The sequence below is a fragment of the Nuphar pumila genome, chromosome 6 (assembly GCF_984573655.1).
Source record: "Nuphar pumila chromosome 6, dmNupPumi1.hap1.1, whole genome shotgun sequence".
Classification (NCBI taxonomy): Eukaryota; Viridiplantae; Streptophyta; class Magnoliopsida; order Nymphaeales; family Nymphaeaceae; genus Nuphar; species Nuphar pumila.
Window position 1 is genome coordinate 26634550 of NC_143254.1, and position 5365 is coordinate 26639914.

General features: G+C 38.9%; 1 long non-coding RNA gene across 1 annotated transcript; it reads right to left on the reverse strand.

The window, feature by feature from the left end:
- Nucleotides 1-2548: 2548 nt before the first annotated feature.
- On the reverse strand, nucleotides 2549-4854 carry LOC149834447 (uncharacterized). Its single transcript, XR_016432775.1, has 2 exons — nucleotides 4780-4854; nucleotides 2549-2906 (listed from the first exon to the last, which is right to left on the reverse strand). It is a non-coding gene; the product is annotated as an uncharacterized LOC149834447 (long non-coding RNA).
- Nucleotides 4855-5365: the final 511 nt, after the last annotated feature.

Genomic DNA, 5365 nt, shown 5'->3' on the forward strand with positions numbered 1-5365 from the left:
CCATAAAGCATGCTCGGGGAGCCAAAGGATAGAGGGTGGCCAGAGGAAAGAGTACATGGAGGACGAAAAAAAAAACATTCGTAGTTAAAGACCAAGACACTCTGTCTTCGTGCGTGAGAGAGACTTTATAAAAAAGCCATGAGTGTAATCCATTGTTGAGAAGCCAAATTAGATGGCTCTCTCAGCAAAACAATGTCCCACATGCAAACCCCCCCCCCCCACCTCATTGAATAAATCCAAAACCGAGATTCATCCCTTCCAAATGCCAGAATCTTTAGCCCCACCTATTATTCTCTGCCCATCACCAAAACCACCCTATTAAACAGTATTTTTTTGAAAAAATAATACTAAGAAAACTCTCTCCTATAAATTCTCCTAATTCGTTTGGCTAATAAAGCTTTATTGAATCTCTCAAGTCATGAATTCCCAAACCATCCATATCCAAAGGTTGAGAGTTTTTCTGTGGATCTTGCATGTGTTCTACTGAAAGAGGTTGTCTTAAATCTAGCAAAGGGTCATGGAATGATCCTGAAATTATGAAGGTGTTGTTTGTGGATCTTAAGTTGGCTTCAATTATTTCTTTCTATGAAATAGAGTAAGGATTATTGAAAGTTTGATGCTAAAAATTTCAAAGTTCACTTCTTTTGCTTGTACATAGTGGGGAGACCAAAGACAAGTCAGTAGGGTTTCACATGCATGGCAGAGAACAAAACCAAATTCTAGGGTGTCATATTTAAAGGTAAAATTCTAAACTTTCAAATCTTTGGCATGATCTTTCCCACTGTGGTTTATGTGCTTTTTGTTTCAATGATAAACATGAAAGAAGTAGTTATACTTCTACAGCTGAATCTAGATCAGATATTGAAGTTATCGGTTCTTCATATGGTTTTTGTGGTTGTTCATTCCACTTAACGAAGAAGTGAGTTTGTTTTTAACTTATTTGGTTTGCTAGAGTTATGCTAACAGGAATCCCTGAAGATCTGCATACACGAGATTCATAATCTATGCATGGTATACTCCATTTGTTGAGCATGCTTTTAACATGTGATACAAATTTCATTTAAAAAAATATTTTTTCTCTGAAATTGTCTCTTTGAAGATCACTCATGCCACAAGAATCAGCCTAGGCTTTTTATGCTTTTCCTGTCACTCAAAATAATTGAGTGTAAAATGGTCAGATTCACCTTGAAGTTAGTGCAAATGTATATTGGTCATAAATTGAACAAGTTATATGCACTGGGTTCCAATCAACATTGACCATATGATTCTCGATGATTCTACGGATAAAATAGATGTCATATTTCTCAAGTGAAGAAATGCAATTCTAAAGACCTGATTATAGTTCTAAAATTTTGATCTATGGGAGTGTTTCATTAAGCCATTCTTCGGATACGGCCTTTCAACTGTGTAAATATTTCTTTCATTACTTGAATGAGTATTGGTGACAGTCTTGTCACCAATGCTCATTTTTTGTATGTTTCTGTGAACTGGTGACGGCTTGATCAGCCACTAATACTCACGAAGATGTCACTTGTGTGGACTTATAGTGAAGGTAAAAAAAATAGTGACAGCTCTAAGTAGTAACTATAAGTAATAGTGACAGGCCTTACTGTCGGACACTAAGCCATCGCTATTACTAAAAAGTGACAGTTTCTGCTACTTATAGTGACTAGCGGATAGGGATGGCAGTGGACCAAGGGACAACAGGGCCCCGCCCTGCCTCACCCCATTTGGACCAGGGATGAAAGGCATGAAACGGGGATGAAGGTTAAAATCTATCTCCGTGCAGGGATGGACTTCCGTTTTCCCCTGCCCCATCCCCAATCCTTCAAGGGATGACTATAGACCGAGGGAAAACGGGGGGCCGCCACACCTCGCCCCTGCTTGGACTGGAGATGGAGGGCTTGAAACGGGGATGGAGGTGGGGGTGGAGGTTAAAATCCATCACCGTGCCAAGATGGAGGCAGGGATGGAGGTTCGGATTTTGAGATAGGGCAGGGGTGGAGACCTTGTCCCCCGCCCCCACCCCCAGTCTGCAATTGTAGGACGTTATCATCCAATTCTTAAAATTGCTCAAGTTGCTTAATGGAGAGCGAGAGAGAGAGCTTAAGGGCCACTTTGTTAGTCACGAAAAGTGGAAACTTTTCGTGGAAACGCATTGACAGGCGCACGTTTTTGCAGAGCCTAAAATGACAAAACAAATACAGAAACGCAGATAATAGCAGACCGGGATGACCTTTTTGGCACTGCAGTACGAGCTCTCTCTCTCTCTCTCTCTCTCTCTCTCTCTCTCTCTCGCTCGCTCGCTGTGTGTACATTAGTTTCATCAACGAACTTGACAGCAATGAACAAATAGAAGCGATACATTGTTAACGACACCACCATGAATCAAACATCGAATAGACCGGAAAAAAACAGAATGCCACCACCATGAATCAATACTCAAAATCACTCCAATTGGAACGATCACCAAACAAACACCAATATTAATCGGTACTTCTGTAAGAACATGAACGCATATATCGAGAAAACAGACAAAGATGATTAAACAAAACTCGTTCAATAAAGCAGAACATTAGATTACTTAATTCCAACTGTTCACTCAACAAACTACAGGACTGAAAGAAAAAAGCCTTTCGATTAAGTTCACCCTAAGACTAACAACTGCCGAAAAGGGATAAAAAAAAACATCGCAAGAGGGTCTAGCAGTCCCTCAGACACCGGCCTTCCCCAAGTACAGGTAGAAAGGAATCCATACCAGAATCCCTGCTACCCGCAATTAAGATAGCAAGCAACGGTGACAAAACGGATGCCACTCCTCGGTTACAAGCCCATTACGCCTACTTCGATCTCTGCCTCATCTTTCGGCGCTTTCTCTTCAATCGCCTCATGCGCTTCTTCTTCCACTGCAGAAACAAAAGGAGTATCTTCAAGTCAATATACATTCAGAGTTATAAAGAGACTGAGAATATTGCCATAAAAAAAGTACAAGCACCAATGACTCGAGAAACAGCATCCCAGCCTTCCCAGGTAAATCAACGGAAATTCTCAAGGCCAAAAAAACAAGAAGAAATCGTACTGATTCAGATGGCTAGTACCTCTTGTTGCCGTACATGCTGAGATATGAAAGGTGTAAAACGAAATAATGCAAAGATAGAGAAGAAAGAAAGGACAACCCTAATGAGCAACAAAAGAGCCCTTTCAGTTGTAGAAACCCATGTGAATCACAACAATGGCAAAACATAAACTACGAATTTGCAGAATACCACGGCAAAATTCACTCCACTGCAGAAAAAACCTTCACATCCGAAGTTCCATTTCCAAATGTTGCTAAAATCAGCCTGAATCAACCGATTCAGAATGAGTCCTCTACCAATTCGCATCGGGGTCGAATTGGTAATGCTCTCTCTCTCTCTCTCTCTCTCTCTCTCTCTCTCTCTCTCTCTCTCTCTCTCTGCAGTGAGCATCTGCAGACCCTCAGCACCACCACAACAACTCTTGCAGGGGGAGCTTGTTGAATATCATCCCAAGAACATCAAGAAGGAGCTCATCCAAACACCAGAATTCCCCAACCACTCCACCATCATCCATCTCTCTCTCTCTCAATTTATCATGAGATTGGCTACCGATATTTCCCTAAAAGATCATTTTCTTACTATGATGAAATAATGCATAAGTACTGGAGCAATTTAACTATTTAGTGGATTGAAGATAAAAAGAATAAGACAACAAATGTCTGAGTCGGAACCATCCAAAAGAAAAACAATTTCAAGGAAAAAATAAGTTCCGTCCTCTAGTTTTATTATCTGCCTCCAGAACAAAGCCAGCAAGAAATAGATGCATGATCATTCTCTTGAAACTGAAAGGAGAGGCATATGTTAAATCAAATTCTAACATCGTTTTAATAATTAAACAGGGATGACCACAAAGGGATTTAAAACCAAGATCCCTCAGTCAAGAAAACGTGACTCTTACTGGTCCAGCTACCATATTTCAAACACGGAAAAAGGCTTGCACAAGATCACAAGCCAAGCTACTTGTTCACCAAAAAATTCACAATGCTGAAGTGAGACGAAGTTGAACTTCTGAACAGATCATAACGATGGCAATGGTGATGGTGGAAAAAATAAAGTTCAATCCAAAAGCATCAACATCCTCAATACAAACTTTAAGATCTTAGCTAGCGTAGAACAAATTCACATGCTCCAAATTTCAACCATAAGGTTCTTTCTTTTTCAGAACAAAATACAGAAAATGAACATGAAAATCATACTGAATCTTGATAAATAAGGTAACGGGAGCGAAAAAATGAGTTTTTTTTATAAATTTTTGCTCGAGGAACGGATAAATAAGGGAAATGGTAACTGGTGGATGACTCCCTTCTAAACAAAAGGCCAAACAAAATATCACAAACAGAGCGATGTTACGAGTTCAATGTATATAAGATTTAACAGTTTATCATTCAAAACCAAGCCCAGAATAAATCCCAAACAAACCAATGCATTCCATATTCCCAACCAGATAAGAAAAAAAACACAAAAAGAAAAGAGTTCCGAAAACAAATAACGCAGGCAAAACATTAATCAAAACACACTCAGGCATCAAATCCATAAGGATTCCGATAACAAGCAAAACGAAAAACTTAATAGAAGACCCATCTTCCCTACTTCTATCCTCAAAAACAAGCAACAATCAGATTAGGGTTCTAGGATTTCCCAACAAGAAACCCCAAAACATGAAACCCAACAATCAGGAGATCTAGAGGACGCAGAAACTGACCTTTGCTCTCATCGTCTCCCTCTCTGAAACGTTCGACGGCGACCCTTCTCCCCTCTTTTTCTTCTCCGAACCACAGAGAAGGAAGGGCCGAAGAGCGCCCTTTTGTAGGGAACGGAAGAAGAAAACCCTAACCCTAGATTACCTTTGGGGGTATCTTGTTTATTAAAAATTGCTAGAATCTCCCCTTTTTGTATTCTAAGGGATTTCTTAGTGTAATTTCGTGATTTAATTAAAGAATTTATTTCCTTAATGACGACATGTGCTTCCTCTAACTTGTGTAAATTTAGATAAGCACATGCTTCTGTTGAATCTAACTTTATTGTTTGTTCAGGAGGAAATTGATAATATTTTATCATCTTTTATCGTTGTCCAATTTCTTTGAACAACTAAAATTGCTTTTTCTTTCTGGTTTTAATAAAATTTTAAGAACCAAGAAACACAACCTTTTATTTACTGTGTTTCATTTAGATTTTTGTAATATTGATCTTTGAAATATTTAAGTTCAATTTCAGAGAATTTCTGAAAATACTATTCTCTAATTTTTTTTTTTCACTTTTCTAAGAAAAAATCTTGATTTAGAATTTCC